Genomic DNA, 27,289 nt, shown 5'->3' with positions numbered 1-27,289 from the left:
CTGCTTTATTCAAGCCTGCTTTTGAGCAGCAGAACACAGAAGGTGATGCCCTTGAGTACAACTTTTCAGACTTCCCCCCTGATGATTTGTATACTTCACTATGAAATATTAAGAATGACAGCTGAAATATCACTTCTGTTCCACACACCCCATGTAAAATAGGCTGTGTGTACCCAACCAAACAATTTAATACCCCACTAATGTGTTTAGAGGTTGTTTTCCAAAGGCTTTGTTGGGGAAAAGACCTTCTGTAAAAACACCACACTACATCTCTGTCAGATTGCTGTGTGGACACAGCACAAAGTAGAGCTCCCTCAGCCTCCTTCCCTCCTCATTCTCTGCTCCCCACAGCTGCCTGTAAAAGAGAGGTAGCAGAGGCACTGTGCACAAATGAGACCCTGTGGTCTTCACCATGCTGTGCCCTGTGGGGGACAGTGACACATGAGGCTGCACTCTTGCTGCATGGTAGTGGCCTGTACATTAATCTGGAGCTGGTAATTTACCTTGTTGTAGGGTTTCAGAACAACTTTTGTGGGTGGCAGGTATAGCCACCTCCTGTTTTGCATAGTGCCTCCCGGGTAGGAAGGGGTCTGAGGGCAGAGGTCCAGGAATATTGGGAGTAATTGGGTTAAAAGGTGAAGGAAAAAACCCAACCAAACAAATAAACTTACCCACAAAGCAAGTAGAGAAAAGAGTAATAGCAAGAGGTGATGGCTTTCTGAGAATCTTCTCAGATGGTTTTGTGATATCAGATTGTGAGGTTTGACCTAATGCAACATTTTGGAGGAAACTTTGGGGTTGGGAGGACAGTTGGTTAAGGAAGAAAAGAGAAAAAAAGGAGGGGGGAAAAGGACTAAAAAGCTGTATTTTAGCTGAGGTGGAGATTTTGCACAAGGGAAACCCCCCACTTTCTTCCAACAGGCTGTACAAAACAATTTAATCTGTATAATGGTGACATTTCAGAAGTGCTGTTGCTCATCCTGAGACTGATTTGGGGTTTATATCTTCCGTCACCAAAGGCTGCCTGCTATACATTAGCATTACATATGGATAATTATGTATGGCTAATTCTAACAGGGTCTGTTCATCTGAACCTTTTCCACTTGTTTCAATGGGAAGTTTATGCACAATTTTGGCTACTGTAAAAAGAAGTCACTATTCAGGAATCCTTTCCTGCAGTGAGTGAAGTAGTAAAGGAAGAGACCAAGAAGCATTTGCAAGGAGGGATGCTGGGATTTGGATTCAGGTAGATGTATTTACATAGGTATTTTAGTGGACGTCTTTGCTAGAAGCCCCAGCCACACACTTGGCTTTTATGTTAATGGGCAAGATCCAGATGCTGACAAAAGAGCAGCTAAATCAGTTCTGCATTAGAGAGATTGATGCCCCTTTTGTTCCTCTTTTAACTGATGAAGATGATGCAGGTAATTAATTACAGCTATGAAGAATGAAAGTGAAAGGGCCATATTCCCTCCTCAGCCATGACCCTGCACTGGATTAACATCAAGGAGGTTGCAGGGTCAAAGGAGTTCAGGAAAAAGCCTTTGGTAATAAATTATACTGAGATTATGTCCTGTAACCTACTTGCAACTCTTCCATCAGTGATTAAAGATCAAGTTTAAAGAGCTCTTAAAAAACTAAGAGTCACTGTTTCTCCCAGCAAGGAAAAGTGTGGCTGAAGATGGATGCTGGTTTCTCAGGCTCTGCAGGACAGCCTTTTCCATACCAGGGCAGTCCTGATCGGGTCATAATTATATCACAGACTCACAAAATATATCTGCTCAGAAGAGACCTCCAAAATCATCTAGTCCAACTCATGCTCCAGCAGGTGCTCCTCTTACTGTGTTTGAAGGACAGCTAAAGACCCAAGTGTGTCTTTGCCTTTTGCATTGTCAGCTTGGAGTCATCTTCTGGTTTTTCACTAAACACAAAATGCCTGAGGGAAGGAAGCACATGTGAAGCTGTCTAGAGAGGGGACAGTCTCTGGGTTACTAGAGATGATCAATATATCTGCAGCTCAGACCTCACATGGACCTCAGAATGAGTCTCTAGTTACAAGTCCTTGTTTCTGAGCAGTTAGTGCCTGAAGGGTCTGGGAGATGATCCATCAGATTGGGCTGTTTCAGCTTAGGAGGTGACAGCTGTGCAGGGTGAGCCACACTGCCCGCCATGACCAGTGGTGATGGATGTGGAAGCACCCAGCCATAGCTGAGACCAAATACACCTCTCACCTGTGGTGCTGGGAGCCTCAAGCAGATGAGAGGGGCCAGAAGACAGCAACTGCCAGACCAGAGGTCTTCTGAGTCAGTAGGTCTCCTTCTCTGTGCTTGGACTGGACTTGTTCAAAGATGAAGGGACGGTCTGTAGCCTGACTCTGTCTCTCTGCTCTGCAGCCTCCTCTCTGCACAATGGAGATAACAGTTCCTGCACTGTTCAGGCACACGCTGATGACAAAATCAGCCACCAGGACCTCACACACTGCTGTGTGGAGTCCCAGAGAAGACCATACAAAAATAGCATATCTTTTGATCTTCAAACTCAGCCAAATGCAGCCTGCAGATGCAGTAAAATCCTTGAATTGTTCTGTGGGCACAAAAATAGGTTTCTTGTCACTGTGACATGAAGTGACAGGATTAGGACAAAATCCAGGAGTTTTCAGCCACTACCAAAAAAAGCCAGAAAATTCCTTTGGCTTTGAGGGGCAGGTTTTGGAGGAGTTGGCCATTTTACATTACCTGACAATGTTCATATTGGGGATTTCCCCCCCTTAAGAGCTGTCTGTCACCTTTGAGAAGCATCAGGGCTCGTTGTGAAAGTACTTGACCTCCAGGCCCAGTTTTGTAGTCTTGGCACCAGGCCATTAGTGGTGCAGGGCAGTGCCAGCAGCATGGTAGTGCCACTGTTTTTCTGCTGTGAAACATCCAACAGCCATGAGCCCAGCTCTGCCCCTTTCAGAGCAGATGATCACAACCCACTCGGTGGTGAACTCCTCTGCTCCTCAGCTTCAGCCCTAACCAATTCCCAAGGCAGGGGGTGGTTTATCTTCCTGGCAATGGAAAGGGTTGCTGCTCCCATGGGTATCCCCCATTGCTATTTCTAAGTCACCCTTTCAAGGTAACTGGGATAGCAGAGCTGCTGTATTGGGTCTTTATGAAGTCTGTGCATCCCTAGGGACATCCTATAGTCTATGCAGCATGGGAGGCCCCATAAACATTGAAGAAGCTGGGTCTCAGCCCTGCTCCTTCACACACAGCTGCTCAGAAGAGAGCAATATTATTTGCTCAACACAGTTGATGCTTTCCCATCTCTAAAGTAAGAGGGTTACAGCAAATTCAAGTTATTTATTTCATAGCTTTGGGGCTTTCCACCCCCTTTATTTTTAATATTGTCTTCATTTAGTGTGTTCTAACATAACACTCAAGGGAAATATCAGGTTGCACTAAAGGGGAGGGAAAGCTCTTCTCCGAGCCCTAGCTGATAGTTGCTATCCAAAAAAGTAGGAGAAACCATTCTACACGGAGATGGCCTCCCCCTGCCTTTGTGGCTACATGGCACAGCTTCAAAACATGAAACACTAGACTGCATGTGGGCAGGACTTGACTAGCAATCCATCTGCAGAGCAGAGAACTAAAGATAGGGCTCTGACAGCTCCTGGGCTGGCTCGGGTTGGAGAGCAGGTGGGATGGCTTTGGTGCGGGGGTGGTTTGGGAGAGCCTGTGGAAATCAGCATCTCCCGCAGGCGACTCCTCGTTGTGTGCCCTTCGGGCAGCTCCCACCGGGCTGCGGAGCCGAGGCGGGGGCGGTCAGGGGGCAGCCAGCCAAAGGGGCGATGCTGGAGCTGCTTCCCAGCCCCCGGCAGGGACCTCCTGTGCCTGTGCTCCCTTAGGAGGCCACCGGAGTCTGGGGCTGGGGAAGCGGGCACGGAGCCTAACTTTACCAAAGGCGGAGGGAAAAAATGAAAAAAGAAATAAAGAAGAAATAAATAGGAGGAGAAGGGGAAAGGAAAAGGGGAGAGGGAGAAGGAAATGGGAGAGAGATAGGAAAACTAAAAATAAAAAAGGGCGGGGGGGAAGAAAAGAAAACAAGAGAAAATAAGAAAATTATATATATATATAAAAGGAAACTCTAGAAATACAACAATAACAATAATAATAATAGTAGTAATAGTAACAATAAGGCAGCTGGGCGTGGGTTGCTGCTCTCGGTGCCCCGTGCGTGACATCGCCGGAGGTCGCGATGCTGTCCCCGGGGCAGGGCAGGACTCTGTCCGGACCACCGGTGCCATTCCGTGCCGTGCCGTGCCCGGCGCTGTCCCTGTGGCACCTCCCGCTCGGGGCGGAGCGGAGTGGGGCGGGCGGACAAAGCCGGGCTGTCAGCGGGGCGGGCGGGAGAAAGGAAAAGCGGCGGCGGCAGCAGCGGGGAGCAGGTGAGGAGAGCAGGGGGGGTTGTGCCACGCTGGCACCGGGAGTGACCGGGTGTCTCTTGTGCCCGGCATCCCACGCGTGGACGGCTTTGCGCGGCGCGGGGCGGCTTTGTGAAGCGTGGGAGAACGGATCCTCCCCAAGAGGGACGGGTCGGGTCGGGGACTCCATCGGGAGCCTCAGCGCCCCACGGAGCCCCCCGACCCGACCGCCTCGGCTGGAATCCGTTCTCCCGTGGGCAGCTCGGGGGGTTGCAGCCAGCGGGGGACGACCAGCGCTGTGTGCTGTAGCTTTCTCTGCCTTCTAAAGTAGTTTGGGAAGGGACTGAAGGAGTTATGACTCTTCAATAAAAAATGGAAATGAAATCTTAACGCTATAATGGTGCTAAAACAATGTCCTGACTCGAACCGAGTCATTCTCTCCTGTGTCAATTAAGCCAGGAAAATCTCAGGAGTATTACAATGAGTCGCACCGCTCGGGAGTAATTAGTATTTAGGGGGCTTAACGATGAGGAAGGAGCATGTTGACGTGTTTGTGGACGTGACTAGTTGAGAAGCAGAAGTTGTGTCAAAAGCAGGAAGACACGCACTGCCCCATTGGTTTAAACCCCTTTCATATAAAACCAGTTCGTGCATCGCTGCTGAGTTGTGGGTGTCCAAAACAGCTTGAAAGGAGCTTTCCGTCGGAGTGCTGCACGGTACGGAAGCTCCGTGATGAATAAATCCCATTCCAGGGAACGCACCTAACAGGCTGATGATTCAGCAAGCTGCATTCGCTGGCCGAGCCTGGCAGCTCCTGCCGGGAAGGATGCAGTGCTGCGGGCAGGCATTACCACCACCTGAAGCTCGCAGTGCAGTGCGGTGTTCCGTGTGAGGTTGTGGGGGGAACAAAAAAAAAACACAACACAAATTACCACCAGGTTTTAATTTTCAACAGTTTCCTCCAATAATTCAAACAAACAACCCTCTCTGGTGTTTTCTATGGTGAGTGAGTTATAGCCCTTTTGTACTTTACTTGCTTCCCAAAGGGATATTCGCTTTTTATCTGTGGCCCCAAACTGCGTAGCGAATTAATTCGGGCTAATAATATAAACTCAGAACTTGACACAGAGAGAAATCTACAGCAGTGGAGAAGGTGAAAACTTCTCATGAGAAATACTGTGGCTGTTTTGCTACATTTTAAGAGCTAAACACCGAGGCAGAGATGACATTTCAGAAGTGGAACAGCAGGAGAGTATTTCAAACAAAGCATTGTGCAGCTTAAAGGTTGTTTTCTAAGAGGCACTTGCTCTTTTGGAAGGCACTGTCTTCTGAAGTCAAATGAACTGTCTGAAAACTTCTACAGGAACATTATCACAGTGTAAATATTTTGGTCAGAGTTCTGACTGCTTCAGGCAGGAGCTGAGCAATGAGAAGTACCATCTGAAGGGCACGTTGAGATATTCTGTATTCAGCAGCTGTGTGAGCAAGTGTGCACACTGTCATGTCAGGATGCCCAGGTCACTGCCTGGGCGCTCTCCAAATCCTTGGTGTACAGACACTTGCTCTGCCTCTCATCCCTGAGATATGGGGGCTTCACCCAGCAAGCGAAAAGATACAGAGAGCACAGAATGCCTTTGTCTCACACAAGGGTTGTCCACAACTACTGCTGAGATTGAATGGCTGCTTGTTAGTAAAGCCCTTGCACTGAAAATCATCCCTAAACCATGGACAGGAGGGTTATGACCTCTTAACTCATCTACTGCTGTGTCCTGTGGGTGCAGTGCTTGAGTTATAGGACACTGTGTTCCTGAAACACTTGAGACTGATGGTACTGCTGCTGAAATATTGAAGTTTCATGTTGTCCTTAGCAGAGGAAGCCAACTGAGATGCTATGTAATCTACTGAAATACAACCAAGGGCTTCAGAAATGACCAACACTTAATAAATTTGACTTTTCCTGAGGGCAAGTGTCCACAAGGGCAGTGGGGACAGCTTGCTGAGGAGTACGCAGAGGCTGTGTAAAGTGTGGGGGATATAATGAATGCTGACTGCTAGCCCGGGTCTGGAATAGTTATCTCACCCCTATGATTTAGTTAGTAGTGGCCCGATTTAGTTTTCATCTGACATTCTAAATCTAAGGCCCCTCTGTGCCAATAAAACCTTCAAATCAGGTTTCTCTCAGCTCTTACAAGTCCAAGTGTTCTCAGTTGTTTATCATTGTCTCTTCTGGCTAATTGGTGTTTTTCTGTCTTATTTTTGACCATTCCACCAAATGTGACAAGACAAGGGGTGATGGTTTTAAATTAAAAGAAGGCAAATGTAGACTAGATAGAAGGAAGAGATTTTCTACAGTGAGAGTGGTGAGACCCTGGCCCTGTAGATGACCCATCACTGGGAACATTCCAGGTCAGGTTGGATGGGGCTCTGAGCAATCTGATCTGGTTGAAGACATCCCTGCTGACTGCAGGTGGGTTGGACTAGATGACTTCTAAAGGTCTCTTCCAACCCAAACCATTCTATGAATGCCAATGAAATATTTGGAGGAGTTAAAAATGAGTGACACCTCCTCCACCCACCCTCCATCTCCCTGCTCCCAAGTGGATAATCATAAAAATTCACACTATCTTGGGAGGCTTGAAAAGTACTACAATTTTTCTTAAAATGTCATTCACATTTACTTTAAAATGGCTTTATTTCCACCCCCAGCTTTCTTCACTTAACCTTGCAACACTCAAACCTCTATACAGTCAGGGTTTTAAAACCAGCTTAATTCCAGAAGAGGGAGAGACATCAGACTAACAGGTGAGTGGAATGTGTTTTTCCCTCAGGCACCTCTGGAGAGTGATACTATATCATGTTAGAAACTGTGAGCTGTCAGCCAGAGCTGGGCTGGGCCAGTCTGTGCATGAAGCATGGGCAGGAGGCCTGTAGCTGGCTCAGATGGTCCTGGTGGAGAGCGTGGTGATGGTTTTGGTTTGAGTCACCAGGAGCCCAAAGACCAACCTTTGTGTAATGGCACATGTGTTGTTGTTGGGTGAGGTTTAAATGAGAGCCTGAGCCTTTCAGCACCTTTATGTACATTATTTACTTGGGTTTATGCATCCATATGCATGTATGCAGTACATAAAAGTCAGCGTTGTGGCTTAGCTCCCTTGAGGATAACTACAGCTGCCAATGTGAAATCCTCAGAGCTTCACTAGGGCTTGATTTCTCACTGATGAAAAGGTGAGGTGCTCTGGGGAAATCCAGGTATGGCTTTTGCATCCTTTTCATCATGGGGTGGCTGTAGCTTCTCCCTGCTGACAGTCTCTGGGATGTCAATCATGGGAGCTAGGAGCAGCCAACCTGAAGACTGAACACTGACAGGGTAATGGGTGATCTAAGGGCAGCAAGAGAAACTATGGGGTTTAGTCTGTCTGCAGGAAAGGTGAGTGGGGAAAGAGCCTCCAACAAGAGTTTTTGTCAAGGGATTTGAAAAGACAATTCTTGGTCTGTAAGGAAAAAGCAGGGACTCATCTGCACTTGGGAGTCAGGTAATAGCATAGAATAGAACTAACCAGGTTGGAATGGGACTGGAGAAAAGGGGAGAAGAGAATGAAAAGCCTGAACATCGTGGAAAGGATCCCCAAACCAAGACTGCTCTAGGAAAGCATTTGTCATATTGTTATCTATCTGGACCTCAGAACAGTTTCATGTTGCTTGTGTCCCCAGTGAGCTGAAGTGCAGCCCCAGCATGCAGCGGCAGGGCAGGCAGGATTAAGGCGCAGCCTGTTCTGGGAGCACTGCCCAACGTCAGCAGCCAGCAGCAGGCCTGCCCTGCACTATTTTTGTTATGGCTGTGTCCAAAAAGTGTTTTAAAAAGGGCTGAAGGAAAGCAACCCTGCTGTCTAACAGAGCCCTACAGCAAGAGCGTGGCTTCAGAAGGGGCTGCTGCTTTAAGCAGGGGATGGTTCTTTACAGAGGTCAGTGATGGTGGTGAAGAGGATGAGGAAAGGTGGTAGGGAAGGTGACAAGACAAAATTTACAGGGAGAGCCTTGATGATCCTGGTTGAATACAGCCTCAGACCCAGAAATTCCTGCATCTTGTGCTGAAGAGTTCTGCGTTCATGCAGCTTCATTCCACTCGACCCAGACAGACCCCACGTTGCAGATTTGTTGCATTTAAAGTTTGGGAGCAGTTCTTATGCTTTCCAGAAAGCTAATCTTTAACCTGGTCTCTTCCAGGAGTGACTCACCGTGCTACTTTCCCACCTTCTAGGAAGGAGCCAGTAGTATTTTCTCAGCAAGGCGTTCTCAGATATTGAGTCCAACATTAAAGTCAGGTTTACTCCTTTCGGGATCCTAACACAGGATAATCCACTATACACATAAAGAACAAGCTTCCAGGGTGATCTAACTACCAATGCCAAAGCACATAAAAATACCAAGGTGCCAGAAATACAAATCCTCCCCAAATTTGACAGGTAAGAAAGGTGGAATGTGAAGGTCTGTTGGCTATAAACTTCAGACACCTCAATTGTTTTAACCTAGTAAATCTTGATCAAATTGTTGAAGTCAGGAGGGCCAAAAAATCTGTCTCTGATTTCACCACATGGTTTGGTTGTGCAACATCTAATGTGAAATGGCCAAGGATCTTCTCAGTCTCCTCCTTCCAGAGGAATTTCCTTTTTAAAAATGCATTTAAAAATCAGTTTTTATTCAATCAAATAACCATTTTATGTCTCAATTAGGGCTGGGTTGTATACATAGCAGCAACAATCTCTTCAGACATTTTGAATCACACTGCAAATGAGGCATGTCAAATGTTATCAGAGGAAAAGAGCATGTTTTATTTGGGCTTACAATACTCAGACCAAGAGGAAATGCTGTGAGTAAACTCATTCTTGAAGCCTCATTGCAATATGGCACTTGAAACTCACCTTGGATCTCCTGACTCTGCTGGAAACAGAGCATCCCTTGACAGGCTTATGATTCTGAATCCGAGTATATTTGTAAGCCAGAGGCAAAGACCCAAAGAAGCCAAACTAAAGCAATAGACTCTTGTCTGCTGTTAGTTCAGAAGACACTGTCTTGCAGGGGTACCTTGCAATGGCCCTGTGGATTTGATGGCGAACAAAACATTTCCAAATGCCCTCAAATACTGTCTGCTTTGCTTTGTTTAACTGGGAATAGCTGACTGGCAGATGGCATGAACACACTGTCAGTATTAATGGACCTGCACACACAAAAGGAGAACAGGTGACTGCTGCTTGTAACCGAGCTAGTCAGAGAGGCAGCAGAGAGCTCCTGTCTTAGCAGCCTTACCGCTGGAACTCCTGCACCAACAGAGCAAACACTTGCCTTGGCGTTTGATGCTCCCTACAGCATCATGTTCTCTGGAGCTTCCCTGGAGTGGTTAGTGGCCAGGGTAGGACATCCCACTCATGCAGCTCTGCTCCACTTCAACAGGTTAGTTTGCAGGCCTGCTGTAGAGCTCAATAATTTATTTATTACCAAGCAATCAGATATTTAAAAGCCCTGCCATAAATGAAGTGTGCATCGTGCACAGAGGAGGACTTGAAGCTGTTCTTTCTTTTTCCTTTCCTGCTAACTTTTACACTTTGTTCTTGCAGCTCAAGTTTTCAGCCACTATTAATTGCAGTAACCCTTACTAATGGGTTCTATTCTACACCTTTCAATTCCATTAACCCTTTAACTCCCTCATGAGCTTTGGTGCCAATCATGATAATGAGATTTTCACAAGGAAAAGCAGGAAATCTCGAGGTACAAGAGACTGAACGTTGGTTATGAACATCTTTATGCCTCAAGGGCAAAGCTGCAGGAAATCTGCCAGCAATATGCATTTCTGTAGGGAAAGTGAGGGTGTAAGGTGCAGCTGGACGCAGCCTGGGAAATGCCAGAGGAAAACTGCCTCTGCTGAAGTTTTGAGCAGCAGCTGTCTCCTGGAAGGCTTTTGAAGCACAGATTAAATAATTCCAGATGATGAGGGGGGGAAAAACTCTTAAGAAAACAAAAGGTTCTGGGCTCTCAGCCACTGCGGGCTGTTGTTTTTGTGCCTGGAGAGAACCCCACACCCATTCACTGCTGCTGGGGCTGCTCCTGTGTGAGTGCCCCTTGCCTTCACAGACCAGAGCCACAGGAGATTGTTCACATTCTTTATTATCTCTGTTGTGTCTCTTCCCCGTCTCCACAAAATTGGCAGCAACTCAGTGTTTTTTCCCTTTGGGGTATGGAACTGTTTTGCGATAGAAAGGACCTCAAACAAAGGTGAGGCCAACCCAGTTCCAACCCCACTGCCATGATCAGGTTGACCTCGTCCCTGGGTGGGTTTGAACCACCAACCTTTCGGTTAACAGCCGAACGCGCTGACCCATTGCGCCACAGAGACTCCGACGGGGCTCTTGCTAGGACTGGCCATGGTGCTCCACCACTGACCCTGCAAACCCCTTTGGGACTGCCCACGGTGCTCCACCGCTGACCCTGAAACCCCTCTGTCACCAGGCAGTCTCACTACTGCCTGACTACTGCTGCTTTAGCAAACCAAGCAGGACTGAAGCTCAGGCTGTTTTCCCCGAGCCTGGAGTGTCAGCAGACAGATTCCTTCTGTACTTCAAACACTGATGCTTTCTTAAGCACGAGCAGATTGAAACGAGCTCTTGCAACCACCCGTGCTCAGGAAACCAAAAGCATTTTGAAGGCTTGCCTGTGCATGGTAGCAGCTGGCAAAAGCAAGATGACTTCAGCAGAGGTGGGTACTGAGACTAAAGTTCTCAGTAAGGACTAACCTGCTAGCCCCTTGCTTGCAGCCATGTACTTGGCTCTCATGGTCTCAGCTGCTAAAATATGATCTGGTTTGCTAAGCTTTAGCCATTTCCTCTGGTTATAATGGCAAAAAGTGTGATTGCTCTCACAGCTGCATCATGTTGTGTTTGCCATCAGGACAGTACTAAAGCAGTTCTGGCAGGCCACGCAGGTGTGTCCCTACAGTTGTAAGAGGTGTTGGTGGTATTCAGAAAATAAGATATACTTTGGTTTTTTCCCCATGTGCAGGGTTTACTGGGAAAGAATCCCAGACATGGAGCATTTGCTCTCTTGATTTTATCTGCTGACTGCTGCAGATGAGACCATGCTTGGTTTCACCACTGGTGTAGTTACTAGCAACTAAACCACCAGACCCTTTGTAAGTTAAAGCATCATCTCAGGTGCCTTCCCAATCCTGGATTTCTACATATAGTTTAAGACCCCAGCCTAGGAAGGGCCTCAGTACAGAGCAGGCTGCACTGAGCACAACATACTAGTGATCACATCCTGATTCCTGATCTTGTCTCTCTCCTGTGACATTCCTCCTCCTTTCACCCACACCTGTGGCTTCCCCCACCACATCTGGGGAACATCAGTTCAAAAGAAGTGAGAACTCAACCAAGGTTGTCAGAGCTGATCTGTTTTGTCAGATGCTGCTGAAGGGGATAGAGAGGAAGCCTGGACACCTCTGCTAGAGGACCTCACAGTAGTAGGAAAGAAAATGACCTCATCTCTTATTTCTCCTAACTCTGCATTAAGTAGAGCTGCTTTCTTTACTCCTGTGTGCTACGTTTAGTTTATGTACTCACCAAGATGTTGTCTTTTTCCCAGAATCATTGGACTTTCTTTAAAGGGTGAAATACTTTAATTGCCCTTGGAGGACGCTGCAGAAGTTTTGCATTCATGTACAGCAGAGCATGAGATTAGAGCCCCAGAAAGGGACATGGGTATCCATCCTGCAATGAATTTTGAAGTGAAAGATGCTTTATCTTTTCTGCAGAGGCACAGAAGCAACAAGAAAGTGAACACTGTAGTTTATTAAGCAAAGTGTCTTGTTGTAATGAAGGCAGCTTTATTCCTCAGTCTGACACTCTGGAAGGTGAGGCAGTATGAAGCTTATATTCCAATTTTACAGCAAAAGTTCCACAGGGATACATATTTTTCTAAAGACCAGTTAGCATTTTCAGACAGAAATGCCCTGGTACTGTGTGAAGGGATAAATGTTCTTCTTTTAATACTTTCCAAAGTTAAGACTTGCCCATATCACTAATTCTCCAGAAAATGCCTTAAGTCTTCATATCAAGATGGAACAATCACTTCATCTTAAATAGAGGAAATGTTGGGCATAATAGCCATTACTTGCACAGATCTTGTTAACAAGAACATAATTTCCTAATCACTCCCTTGAAAGCAAAGCCAGATGATAGAAGCATAGTTGAGCTCTTGCCAAACACCTCAAGAACTCCAATTTCACACCCAGCCTTGCAGGAGTGCCAGGATAACCTCAATTATTCAGTGGGGGGGGAGAAATAAGCACTGTGCTTAGAGTTCCTTATCCTTCTGTTTTCAAACACAAAACCCATCAGCTGGGATAGTACAAACACCTGAGTAAGAAGCAAGAGCACAGACACCTGGATGTGTTTGTATCACTGCGGTGGGTTGAAATTCCACCCCCCAACATTCAGTTTGCCAGACCAGCTCCGTTGGAAGCAAATGAAAGCTGTATTTACAAGCAAAACTACCATCTACAAGGAAATGCAACGAATATGTACAAAATATACACTAGTTATAATATTTACAATTAACAAACAGCACAAGACCCCCCCTGATCAAAGACCCCAAGGCAATACAGAACTCTACAGGCAATATAGAACTCCACAGGCAATATTGTCTTAGCAGCAATATCCTGCCACATCTCCTCACCCTCCTGAACTAAACCCTGAGGAAAAAAAGAATGTTGACTGCTATATTAGGATGTAGTTAGAGGGCAAAAGAACAGATTGGAGCTTTTACTGGTGGTAGCCCCTCCAGTGTGAGGGCATGTGTGTGATTTTACAAGGCGCACTCAGGGCTTTGCTCTTTCATCATCTCCATGATGCAAGTGGTGTGACCCGGAGCCTTCATCACTGGTGGAGGCTCATGGAGAAGTGATGCAAGGGGCAATGTGCTGCAAGCCCACAGACTTGTGGGCTTTCAATATTGTGCAGCTCTAATACAAATAACCACTAGAAGCTGTTCAACTTCCCTCAGGTTACTTCAGCGGTGCTTTTAAAAAGCAAACAGCCAAGCAGGCTCAGCCACTAAATGTTTGTGGGGCATACTGTGGGTTCTGCAAATATTAGAGACAACTTCTAATTTCTATTAATTTTATTTAAATATAAAATAATAGTAATCTATTAAATTTACCTATTTTTTTTCCCCCATTTGCTTGTGAAACTATCAACTAGTTATCTACTTTTTATTTTTCCTCTTTCTTTTTGGTCCCTGACAGAGCACCTGGCGAGTTGACGAGATTATTACCTTGCCCCATAGAAGTGTTTATAGGTTCCCTGGGTTTCTAAATAGGATGAAGGGTGGAGCCAGTCATTTAGCCACACCCATGGTGAGGTTTATAAGAGGAAGTTGTGAAGGGGAGAAAGCTCTTTGCTCCCCAGTCTGTGGTAACTGGCAGTTTTATTTAACAAGGGTTTATTTTTATTTTCTTTTAATACTACTATGTCAAAGCCTCTTAAAGGTTCCCATAGCGGAGATGCTCGTCTCAATGAGCCTTTGAAACAGCAAGGTAAGGTAAGTCATGGAGTCTGCTTTACCACTTTCATTCATTTTTGCATCTATTTCTGTGGCAGAGAGCTGTGTCTGAGCGCAGTTTCAAAGCTCTGTATTTTATTTGCCACGTGTAACTGGAGGTCTGCTCTCTGAAGTTTTGTTTTCCTGTGGCGCTCATTCAAATGGGGAGAAAACCAAGCTTTTAAACAAACCATCCTACAAGCCTGTTAGAGTTTGGAGAGGTTGCTATTTGTCATAGGGTGGTCAGGCTTTCAAGACTGATGAGTTTGAGGGCTGTTTTGCATCACCTGCCCACAACACTAAGGTTAATGTGGTTGCTGTCATTGCGCTGTTGTTCGTTAAGTCACACCGATATTAATTTCTCTAAGCATGCAAATGAAAGATATGCTGTGCTTCATTGCTCAATGGCTGTGATTAGTCATGACTTTTTGATACACCCAGGGATCCTGCTATAATTTTTGGTTTACACTATCCCACAGTTTGTTTATATATGCTTGTAAATAACTGCTTGTAGTTACTCTGCCGGGCAAAGGTCTTGTGAATGACTGTGGATGTATCTCGATGAGATTAGGTGCCATAAAGTTTTATTTGCTATTGAAGGCAGGGGTTCATGTTGGTGCAATGATTCTGTAGGCAGCTCTGTATCAGTTTACAAGATATCTGGGTGAAATCATTTCATCATGGTCACAATTTCATCATTATCATCAGCTATCAACTGAAGTCAAATGCATAGTGTCAAAAAGCGATGGCAGCGGTGCAGGATGTGTAGCACAGCTGTGTCAAGAATGCTGGTCAGCATGAAAAACACTTATCTCCTCATACTGCTTACCTAGCTCTGGGCTCATTGCTGGTGTGATGATCAAGCAAAATTGTAAGGAACTGGAGAATGGAAGATGAACCTTGAAAATCATTTTTAGGAGCTCCTTTCAGGCCTGGACTTCTTTGGAACTTCAATAAACAACCAGAGACAAGTGTCTTCAGAGTTAACTTTTTCCTCCAGTTACTTTATCTGTGCATAGCTAGGTTGGAGAAGAGTAGGAAATTTTCTCTTGTGAACCTTCAATCTAGAAGTAGAAGTGACTAAAACTTGTGTTACTCATTGTGCCCAAAGCATGGGAAGTATTTGAGGGTCACTAATCTCCTGAGTATACAAGTATGACTGCCAAGCACTACGAAATTAACCAAAGTAATGGTTCCCATAAACCTGGTGGTGTTGATGTGTTCTCTCATATTTTTTTCTGTTGAGCTGTAAGCAAAACTGTAAATGAATGTAGCTGGCAAATTGCTGACTGATGGCCTCTTGGGCTAAATGGCATGACACAAGTAGGAGAGGCTGTCAGAGCATTTGGACTGCGTGATCCGTGCATCTTGTGTTGAACAGCCGTGTTTTCCACTCTGATAATTCTGTGGGTTTTCTTTGGAGCTTTTCCTGCCAATATTAAGCTTCTAGGATGCTCAACTTGAGCAGTGTGGTCATGTCTGGTTTGGTTGGTTTGGTGGGGGGGGGTTAAATTTAATCTTCTTTATTTTTGGTTGGTTGATTAGGGGTCTTTTGGTTTGTTGGTTTGGGTTTTTTTTCCCCATGTTTTTTTACTGATATGTAACAAATTGTGGCTGTGCTGGATTGTGGTGAGAAGTCTTATTTGCCAGCACAGCCATCCCCTGCAAAGGACCCCCCTTGGCTTTATCCGTTGCCACTCTTCCGGGAGGTTGAGCTGCTGCACTTAGATTGTTGTTGGGTATTTTTAAGTGCCTGGTGTAGACCAAACTGTTAAAACATTTCCTGTCAGCTTTTGTTGTGTTAGTACAGTAAATGAGAGAGATGAGGGAAAACACTGTCAATATTGGCAAAGAACCTGAGATGTGTCTGTTCTTGGATACTTTTGGATGCACTTTCGGAGTTAGGGAGAATGTTTGAGCTTTTAGGAGTGGGTGTGTAGCATTAGTTGCTTTGTGACATCACTGCATAGCTTCATGTGTTTGGAAATTTGGGCATTTCTCTAAACTGGGATTAAAATGACCTCAGTCACTTGGTGACTCAAAGAGCAGTATTTATACAATAAAACACTTATCCAGAGTAATTCTGCCACTAACCTGCTATTCAGCACAAGTGAGTCAAGGGACACTGGCTGTCCTATGGCTGATTTCTTGCTACATTTTATACCTTTAGAGAAATCTTCAAAAGGCTACTTTTGAGCAGCCAGGCTCAAGCCTTAGGGTGTCACTTTCCTCTCCTGAGTTGATTTTTGGGAGCCACATATGTAATAAAGGCAAACTGCACACGGATGACTTCTCAGTAATTAAGAAGCAGATGGCAAATGGCAACTTTCTAGCAGCTTATATTTGAGGTAGTGTAGGAAGACTGACCCAGACAGCCAGACAGCTGTGACGCTGTGTTCTCTTAGTCCCTTCCCATTTCAATGCTTTTCCTGACAGAATATTCAAGCACAAAACTTCAGCGTGTTTGGGTAGATGCTAAAATTGTCTTGCACTTGATCCCTCCTTAGTTTCTGCATGGCAACACAAGTGTGTTTGGAGTTGAGCTGGGGAGGGACGTGGGGTGGCTTGCAAGTTCAGCTGGGGTGGGTGCCAAGAAAGGAATGATGTGGGTGGCCTGTGATGGTCCAAAGGGAGGAGGTAGGTTTCCTGAGGAGAAGGATAGGGAGGGCAGAGTGGAAGGAGGGAGATCCCATGAAAAAAACCCAGCTTCTGAGTCTTTGCCCATCTTTTTAACTTTGCTGGCTCTGCACAGTCTTCAGCCTTGTTTCCCATCATCTCTTCTGCTACCACTAAGAAAGTGAATTTTCTGACTCCAGGATGAGGACAGAAAAGCATTTTTATCTACATTGATGGGTCAGCCAAAGTCAGTTTTATCTGTACTGCTGAGAAGATCCAAGCTGACCATGCTTAGCTTGGGTACCTTACTGCTTCATGAATCAGCACACCACCACGGATTCCCCTGTTCAGTTGTTGTATATTTAGATTGTGTAATCTTGATGTCAGAAGGGTTTTACAGATCATAAACCCACTGCAGTTTCTTTAACATTACTGGATTACTTTACACACATTTTTCTCAGGGCAGAGGAAAGAGTCAGCTGGCTTCTGCTGCGCTACTTTAGCTCAAGTTAAACCAAGGTGCTGAGTTAAAACACTAAGTCTTCTAAACCCGAGTCTTTTTGGCATGTGTCCACCTGACTATCATGCATGTAGGCAGCAATTTCTATCACAGGGAAGAAGCCTGAAGTTCAGCTCCTTTGTGCAAGCTGGAGTTGCAAAAGATGCAGGATACAATGACACATCTCCTAAATAACAAACTGAGAAAGAAATATAACTGCCAGTCAGGTGTCACTTGGCCTGAGACAATTATTGTGAGGTGTATTTATAACATGCTTGGAGGCCACATCAGCTACAGGATGTGATTAGCATCCTGTGCATGACTTGAGGATAATGTATTGTCTCTGCTGCAGCAATGATCCTTCACTGGGATGCAAGGACTACAGGCAACATGTGATCGTGCTAGAAAACCAGACAGAGAAATCCTGTGCAGGGCTTGTCAAATGACAGGGAACTTATTATGTAGCTGTGGAACAGACCAACAAGAAACATTTGTCTGGCCCATGGCCGTGATATCTCTTGTCTTCCCCTGAAAGGAACACATAGCTACTGGTACAGTTCTGGCCACTAAACAAAGTGGCACAGAGCAGTTGATGCTGCTTTCATGCAGCATTCACTGTGTGCAAATTCCAGGTGCTGCCTCACGCACTTTGGCCATGAAAATCATATTCCAGATTTTACTGAATTCAGCAATGCACAACAAGGCAAATAGCCTAAGTGCACCCATTCAGGTCCACTGAGATTGGTGGCAGAAGGTATAGAGCCTCTGAGTTATTTGCTGTTGATGTCCTGTTGTGCATGCAGTCTGATGTTTTATCAACTGGACTTTTTGTTTTCCTGATGTCCTGATTACATTTGATAACTCACTGCTAAAACTTGGAATTGAAGGAAAAGGTTTGCTCAGAGCAATGTCTGAGGTAAAACTGAACATTGTTGCTGCCTTTCTCAGAGGTGGGCAACAAAGCTGGTGAGGGGTTTGGAGCACAAGCCCTATGAGGAGAGGCTGAGGGAACTGGGGTTGCTTAGCCTGAAGAAGAGGAGGCTCAGGGGAGACCTTATTGCTGTCCACAACTACCTGAAAGGAGGTTGTAGCCAGGTGGGGGTTGGTCTCTTCTCCCAGGCAACCAGCACCAGAGCAAGAGGACACAGTCTCAAGCTGTGCCAGGGCACGTTTAGACTGGATGTCAGGAAGAAATTCTTCATAGAGAGAATGATTGGCCATTGAAATGGGCTGCCTGGGGAGGTGGTGGAGTCACCATCACTGGAGATGTTTAGGAAGAGGCAGGATGGGGTGCTTGGTGCCATGGTTTAGTTGATTAGATGGTGTTGGGTGATGGGTTGGACATAATGATCTTGAAGGTCTCTTCCAACCTGGTTTATTCTAGTCTATAACCCTAAGCACAGAGGCTCATTCTGGAAGGTGCTGGAGAGCCTGTTTTGAAGTAACTGACAGGAGTTGGGTATCAGGTTGTGTGTTCTATCGGGCTGTGTGTTCATGCGGTGCTGCAGCAGGGGCTGGAGCTGGCCTGAGCTTTATGCCATTGAAAAGGAGTAGGAAAGATGAACCCTGACATCTTCTCTGGGATACAGCAGTTTCTCACAACCTGCACATTAAACTGAGAGCAGAACAACACTGAAGTAAAATGATGTGCTTGTGCTCTCGACAGGCAAAAGGCATTCGGTTTGACAAGGTGCCAACCGGTGACATCTGAGAGCCTTGCAAAGGCTTCCAGCTCTCCTGTGTATGCTAACTAAATATTTGGGTGAATTAGAACTTGTCCCTGCAAATCCTTCACCAGAAGTGCCCTTGCCTGAGCTGGTTAAATCGAGTTCAAGTGCAGCTTGTTGCAATCTTTTTGACCAAGACTGCCTTCCTCTGAGCATCCCACCCAGTGCTGCAGTGAAGGGCTGTGTCTGCAGAAGCAGAGCTCTCCTCTCTGCTGCTCCCAGCGTGCTGTGGGAGATGCTGCCCAGCTCTGTTGACTCATGTGGAAGGTGTGGTGTGTTTTGACCAGGAATGGAAGGGTGTAAGAGTCGCAGCAGAGCCTGAGACAGGCCCTGCAGGGAAATCAATCTTGTGGGAAAGCGTAGGTTGAATCTTGCATTTTTGCTACGTGAGTTAACAAGCAAGCTGACTACCAAAAAGGGAGAAAAATTGGACTTGCACCACAAGCACATAAAGTGCACGCTGGATTGTGAGAGAGACCTGCTTTCAGCTGATGCTGGATGCTTCAGCTGGGCACGCTATCTGCCTGCTCATTTGTTCCACACCTTACTACCTTGATTCACCTTGGGCATGTTCAGTTCAGGAATATCTTGTTGCAGGGACTACCAACAGCTGACTGATCTTGTTGAAAAGAGAAGGGCTTTGTAAAATGACTGCATGCTTGGGAAATAAGGATTTCACTCCCAGAAGTTTTCTTTAGAGCCCCCAAAATGCATGTTCAGCTTTTGCACAAGTGTTTTGCCTCTATCACTGTTTATTAAAGCAGTTGTGCATGAAAATATTTGCTATTTTGAGAGCCCTGGATGCAAGGAAAGTGAGTTCATGCCAGACAGGAGATGTGGCAAGTGCTTTCGGGCTCAGCTGAAGGACACTCTGGCCACTTCACAGAAAACCAGCTACTTAGGAGGCTGCTTCTACTGGAAGTGCCACAGTGTGAAGGAAATTTATCTAGCAACATTAACAAGAGCCAGGCTATCTAGGGTAGATGGCATGTGCCTGAGAAGAAACGAAGACTTGTTCTTTTGCACAGGATTTGCTGTGCTGGCAGGTTTATGAAAGAGGTTTATGGGGGGAAAAAACCAAAGGTTTATGAAACACAACAAACTCAAACACCAAAACTGTCAGAGTTTTGCTTCCCAGTCTAGGCTAAGAGCCTTTGTCTTCTAGATGGGAAAGTATGTGTTTGGCAGCACCAGCCTGGCTTGCTGGCATGGAAGCTGTTCAAGGGCAACAAAGCTGGGAGGAGTTTGGAGCACAAGCCCTCTGAGGCTGAGGGAGCTGGGGTTGCTTAGCCTGGAGAAGAGGAGGCTCAAGGGAGACCTTCTTGCTGTCTACAACTACCTGAAGGGAGGTTGTAGCCAGGTGGGGGTTGGCCTCTTCTCCCAGGCAATTAGCACCAGAACAAGAGGACACAGTCTCAAGCTGTGCCAGAGAGGTTTAGGCTGGATGTTAGGAAGAAGTTCGTCCCAGGAAGAGATTTTGGCCATTGGAATGTGCTGCCCAGGGAGGTGGTGGAGTCGCCATCACTGGAGGCGTTTAAAAAGAGCCTGGACGAGGCACTTGGTGCCATGGTTTAGTTATTAGATGGTGTTGGGTGATAGGTTGGGCTTGATGATCTCAAAGGTCTTTTCCAACCTGATTAATTCTACTCTGTTCTAATTCTAATATCGGTTGGTATAGAAGTTCAATCTATAAGGGAGATAGTGTGCATGTAAGTGACAAAAGTATCCACATCTCCAGTTAAGGGAGGATTTTTTTTGGCTTAGTTTTTACAGCAAACAAAACATATAAGTGTCTGAAAGAGACAGTGAGAGAAGTATCTACACTTCAATTGCGTATAGTACTGGAATGAGTTTAGTGCTCCGCCGAATCAGTACTTACAAGCAGCATGCTGAAGGAAAAATGATTTTTTTTCACAGTGGAATGTTGTGGCAGATGTAATTCAATCTGACACCACAAAATAACTTGGAAACGTGCCAGTTAACTTTTTATTTTAGTGAACAGAAGTGATGCATGCAGCTTCAAGCTAGTGGACTGGTCCAGTGTGTTTTGTGTCTCTTCTCTGCAGAGCAATATAAAGAAGCTCTAATTCCTGTGAGCTTCGCACTGCAGCCTCTTGGAGCAAACTCTGCAACTCAAAAGTGCAGCCCAGAAAATTCTGATTTGGTGTCCTTCAAATACAGACTTTAACTTGAGGGGTTGATGTTTGACCACCAGCCTTTTGAACCCCTTCCCCTGCCTCTTGCTTTAATTGTGTAGTATGGTGGAGTCCCTAAATGAGAGCTGTTGCTCTTATCTCAGACTGGAATGTTTTCCTTCAACTTGAAGTTCACAAGCTGTGATCAGGTGGCAGTGTTGTTGTTGCTGGAGGAGTGAAAGGTATTTATGCAGCTTTCAAACAGAGTCCTGCTCTGAAGACCCCCTCGCTGACACTCTGTTTTCCTTAACATAGAGACCCCTTTTTAGTTTCCAGCTCTGCGTGCACTTCAGATTGAGAAAGCTCAGCTGGCTCTGTGCTCCCTTGGTCAGATAGAGATTTTTGCAGTTTGATCTCTAATTACTTGTGTGGGACCATCACCACCATGCAAGTGTCCTCAAGACTCAGTACATTTGAGCTTTCTAGTTTTGCAGGCAGGATGTAATGTTGTCCCCAGTTTCTGACAGAGCTTTTACAAGTCCAGGCTTCTGATCCTTACTGGGAATACAGGTAGCCATTCGATCTGTCAGTAAAGTCCTGTTTCTCTTAATGGTCAGAGGTACCTCCACTTGCGTAGGGTAAACAAATAGGTGCTCACTGCTTGAAACATGAAGAAACTCCAAATAGCCTTTCTCTGCTTATTCCCCCAAGGGATCCAATCCTATCAAAGTACCCAAACCACATTACCTGTGCCACACACAGCAGTCACTGACTGCTTTCAGTCAAAATACCTGCAGAAGAGTATGAAATGATGGTGTGCCCTTCCTCCACCTTGTCTATGAGGATGGTCGAAGGATTGGCTCCAAACACAGGATACTAAAGGGAATCGACCCCTCAGCTTGGAGAAGGCTTAAAACATGCCCCTTCAGAGACTTTCATCACCACCTGGCTGTGGAGGAACCACATAAACAGAGTCCTTTGTGCAGAGACTGGCACTCAGGGATGCTTTTCCAGCTGTGGATCTCTGGAAAAGTGACTCTCGATGCCACCTAGGAACATGGGATGGTTAGGATTGAATAGGTGAAAATGAGAGGGGAAAACACCCAAACATTTTTGTCTTCTGGTTTATGACTCAGAGCACATGTGGTGATCTGTGCAACACAAATGAGGCGATGCTGCACCCTTCAACATATCTTCAGCTGTCATGTGAGCACCTTATCTAGTCAGAGGTTCATAGGATGTTTCCACAAACTACAGCCTTCATAGGTTTGTAGATCTGTAACTGACTGCAAGTGATCTGTTCTGCTCACCCAAGAGAGGAGTCCCAGAACTCTATCTTCATCACCTGTGCTGTAAAAAGCACAGCTTTGGCGGCTACATTTATGTATTAGATAATTGCATATTATAACTATGTTTATGTATTTTATCTTTTACTTCTTAAGGACTGAAATAAAAATCAAGGTAAAAGATTTTATCTGGAACTAGCTATATATCCTTGAGTTAGTCCCAATTTCCTGCTCAGGGACTTGAAGCAGAGAAAGACATGCTAGAACTGTTAAAGGGGCTGAGATATCAGTCCAGTACCCTCACTAAGGCTCTATTTCTTGAGCAGGGTAAGCAGGCAATGAGCAGCCTGCAGTTATAATACTTTTAAGCCAACTCACTGGACAATACAGGTTGAAAGATCATCTTGTCCAACCCCTGCTCAAAGCCATCCCAAACAGATCAGGTTGCTCAGAAACCTGGTGAGCTCTGAATATCTGAAAGGCATCCAGACATCCAGCTTTGCTGGACCCAATGTTCAACCACCCTTGTGATGGAAACATTTATTCTTAACATGTAATCAGGATCTGCCCTGTTGAAACTTGCCTGTTGTCTCTTGCAATCAATGTGTGGCTTTGAGAAAGATCCTGCTTCTATCTTCTCTACACCCTCCCCTTAGGTAGCTGTGGGCTGCAATAATATATGCCCCCATACTCTAAGCCTTCTCCATGCTAGACAAACCCAACTCTCTCAATCTCTCCTCTACCATGTGCTCCATCTCCTTAACATCTTGGTATAGTAGACTGGGCTCCAGTAGGTCTGTCACTGGTTTGTGGCTCCCCAGTACACAGATACTTTGCTTTTGCAACTCCTGAATGCCAGTGAATAATTACTGTCCTGGATCTGCAAGCCCAGCCCAGTGCAGGGTTGCCCCTGCCTACTGCAGGGGCATAGTGCTGAGTCTTTTCCAACTTGTCCACCAAGGCTCCCAGGTCTTTCTTCTGCTAAAGCTTGTCTCCAGCTAGCTGGCACTCGGCGAGGTCATTCCCTCCCAAGGGGCAAGAACTTCCATACTTGCTTTCCAGGCATGTCCTTGCTTCTTTCCTGATCCAAAATAGACACAGGTAGTGAACTTTCACCTTTAAAAAGATTTCTGCTTTTCAATGGCAGGTACTGAATTCTGTAGCTTAGCAAAGATTACCAGCTCATAAGCTGGACAACTTGCAGGCATGTCCCTGTGCAGCTGCTGCTAGCTGCCCTCCATGTGTCTTGCCCCTTTCATATCGAAGAGGGAAAAGCTGATATGTTTCTATACCTATATGTACTAAAGTCTCCATGCTTGTCTGTAAAGCTTAATATGCCAGCCCACTCAGTAGATTTATTCCCTGTTCCTGGCCAGCAATACCAGTCAGTGAGTTCCTGCCCTCCCAGCTGTGCTAACCAGTTGACAGGACCATGCTGTGTACTGAAACAGGGAACTGCCCTAGATTTATTCATTTAAAATATGAAGGGGAAAAAAGGTAACTTGAAAATTAAATCCCTCTCTGTGTCTGCTTCAGAGAGGATTAGATTCAGAGTTGATCCAGGAAAAAGCAAAGGGCAACCTAGAAATATAAACAAGGAGCAAACAGTTAAGGGCTGGAACACCTTGAAGCAGTATTATTGCCAAGTTCTTCATAACATGAAACCTTAGTGCTGGCTTTTCTTTCCTCAGTATAAAACAGATACATCACTGCATCATAACCTTATGTTTATAAAGATGAATGTATTAAAAGGAAATTTCAGTGATTCTGGTGTGTGCAGCAAAGCAGACACATGATCAGCTTGTTATTCTCAAAGCAGCTGCATTCTGTGAGCTGCTGTAGTGCCTGGCAGTAAACACATCAACGTGCACAGAGCAGTAGGAGGTACAAAAGTGCATCAGGAGTAAACTGCAGTTGAATGTGCAGCCCACAGACAGGTGCCAGACAAAACTGGGGATTGTAGCAGATGTAGGAAGCCAGCAGATGTAGGCATAGAAGTAGAAAGCCATTAGATGTAGGCATTGATAATACAAGCAGAACAGATTCCTAGTTAGTATGATAGAAATTGCAAGGCAGACATCAGTGACTCTGAACTGAAGTTTAAACACGAGGATGCCCCGAACAATTGATGGAAGATTGTTTGCTCCAAAAGTACTAAAGGAAAATGTTCTGGTTGAAATGGAACTAAGTGTGATGTGGAATCCTGCTGTTAAATGCAAAGAATGATAAATACTCATCCTGGTCTGTATGTCCTATGAGATCTGCCACCTACTTCTTTATACACTGGTTTGGCACTCCTTGTTATGCTCCCCTCCCAAAAAAGTAGTTTGCCAAATCTGTCACACTAACTAAAATCACATGAACTGAGCTCTGTTACACCCATTTCAAGCTGGGAGATAATTACTGCAGCTCGAAGCTCCTGGGAAGGAGGGCAGGGATGGTGTTTGTTAATAGGAGGAGGGCAGATAGACTGCTGCAGAAAGGTAGGTGCCACACTGCAGCTGACTGAAGCTTTGAACTCAGCATTGTCTCTGAGGCTCTTGGAAACTCCAGTTTACAGGAGATTGAGGAGGGCTGGGGAGAGGACATCAGAAATGACAAAAGCTGGTTTACTGCTCATATAGGGAGAAAAATCCAGTGGCTTCCCAAGTAGGGTGGAAGAGGTTTCCCTGAGAGAGGATGCATGTTCTTTCTTCCTAAGTTAAGAAGGACATGTTTGGACTTACTTTATATGTAAATCACCAAAAAGAGATTGGTTGCTTTGTAAGCAAGAGGGAGGGAACATAGGTTCATAAGAAGTCTCTGGGAGCATTTTTTTCATGCCAATAGATGACTTGAAATCAGAGCACTGACAGAGAAGCAGAACTGCTGGGACATTGCTGTGTTTGAAATGGCAAGAGCAAAAGAGGTGGGAAGCTCTGGTGTGTGCTTGGTAGCATCTTGCATCTTCTGGGTCTGCCTTTCTTGTGAAGCACTTGGGGCCAGACTAAGTTTGCAATGGCTTTTTGACTTGGACATATTACTAACCTCATCTCTTACCTGATTTCCGTGCTCTGAGTCTTTCTGCCTTCCATAGGCTGCTGCAGAGCCCAGTCCTGAGCAGGTGCAGAGGACTTACCCAAGAGCAGTCAGACAGCATAGGGTTGAGCTGATAGGTAACAGTAAGTTGATAAATCTGCCAAACTGTCAAGTGAATCATAGAATGGGGGTGGGGGTGGTGTTTTGGGGTGTTTTGGTGATTCATGCACAGCTTAAAACCAGCAATTCTTTCCTTTGATGCTGGAAGCCTTAAAGTTAATCTTTCAGCTTGTCTTTTCAACAGGAAAGCGTATGCAAATAGTGCTACACACTGTTTTCTGATTTACACTCCAAGTTTGTCCATTTCTGCAATTTGTCAAGCTATTCTCTGCTCAGTAACTGCCTGAAGAGCAGCCACAAGGGGTTTGCTTGAATTCTTTCAGTTGCTAAAAATAAGTTGAAGTTGTTTTCTCTAACTGCTGAGGATATTTCAGGCAATAATAGGTGACTGGCAGCCTGTGATACAAATTGTTTTCATGCAACAGCACATTCCCAGTCCTTGGCTGGGGTGTGGGGGGGGGCAAGGAAAAAAAAGTCTGTGCAGTGTGGAAGATAGCATCCAGTGCACTGAGATACAGAAGCAGAAGACAGGTCTCTGTGCCCACATGGGAAATAACAGTTCCTGGAGACAAACCTTTGAAAATACATCATAGAATGTGCTAAAAAGCATTTGATTTAAATCACCTTTAACATTCTGTCCTAACTTTTCCTCCTGGGCCCTTCAAACGAACAGCTGTGGATACTGCTTTTCATAGTCTGATTATATGATGTGCTTCTAAATGCTCTTGTACCTTCTGCAGATCACCTCTGCATTTCTTCACATAGCTGCTTTGCCTTTGGGTTGCTGTCTCAGAGCCCTCTGGCCCAGCCCAAGTTTTGCTTTGAGGTTTTTCTCTCTTTGGTCAGTATTTGCTCAAAATCCATGTTTTCCAGCATTTCAAGGGGTATTGTCATAGACATCCCTTCTGTGTCACTGTGTGAATGGGTTCAACAGGTAACAAAGTTTGTGGATGTAGCAATAGCTACCAGAAAACAAGTTCACAGGGAGGACAAGCATGCACTGAGAGGGAGCAGGTGAAAGCCTCCTGAGACCAAATAAGCCCTGGAGAGCAGTTGTCCCCAGATCCCATAAACTCCAAACAGCAAGAGTCTGCCAAACCTGCCCAAGGCCTCCACCAGCATCAGTGACAGGTTGTGTAACTCAACTGCATCTGAGGAAGCGGCAAGTGTAGGCTGCAGGGCTGTGTGTATACTGGGTGAAGTGAGGGAGCCCTGAGGGGCTTTCTGAATGCTTACCTGGAAGCCAGTGGCCCTGCCAGTCCAGACCCCTGGATGGGTCAGCCTCCTGACTTGCTGCAGTGGGGTGACAAAAGGGGTTGTGGAAGGGAGACAACTGAGTGCACTGTGTGAGTAGTCATAGTAGTCATCAGCTATTCATGAAGTGTGCTCAATTCTGTTAAAAACAGCTTAACTCTACATGTTTTCTACTAAACATTGGTCTGTTTCCCCCAGCATAATTCCTTCATTTGGGTAACAATATGATACAGGGAATTTGTAGCTATATGTAACTTTCATCTTTGAACTAATCCTAAGTTTCTGTCCCCCCCAAAAAATGCACACTCTCCTCTTTTTCCTTTTATTTGAGAATCCTCTTAAAACTGGTGTTTAGGGGCTTTATTCCTCCCCTCCTCCCTGTGTTCTGTTTTCAAGTCAGTGCAGTCTGTGTGTACTGGGGAGCTTTGAGGAACTGAATTGTCCTTGTGGTTGATGTAGAGCAGTGATAGGAGATGCCAGAGTCTGCAGCTGAGAGCTGTGCATGGCCTGGCATGTAGTGGGAGGAAATGTGACATCCTTTCCTCCTCCTCCTTGTTTTTATTGCACACCTTTATCCCTCCACCCTTGCAAAGAAGACTTGAGCTCCCTATTGTTACCTTCCTCATACCCATTAACTAGGATCT

General features: G+C 45.5%; 1 non-coding gene across 1 annotated transcript; it reads right to left on the bottom strand.

The window, feature by feature from the left end:
• Window positions 1–10,716: 10,716 nt before the first annotated feature.
• Window positions 10,717–10,790, bottom strand: TRNAN-GUU (transfer RNA asparagine (anticodon GUU)). The gene has a single exon. It is a non-coding gene; the product is annotated as a tRNA-Asn (tRNA).
• Between the last annotated feature and the right edge of the window lie 16,499 nt (window positions 10,791–27,289).

Source organism: Dryobates pubescens, chromosome 3 (assembly GCF_014839835.1).
Source record: "Dryobates pubescens isolate bDryPub1 chromosome 3, bDryPub1.pri, whole genome shotgun sequence".
Classification (NCBI taxonomy): domain Eukaryota; kingdom Metazoa; phylum Chordata; class Aves; order Piciformes; family Picidae; genus Dryobates; species Dryobates pubescens.
Note: the sequence above shows the minus strand (reverse complement) of the source record. Positions and strands in the feature narration are given on the sequence as shown.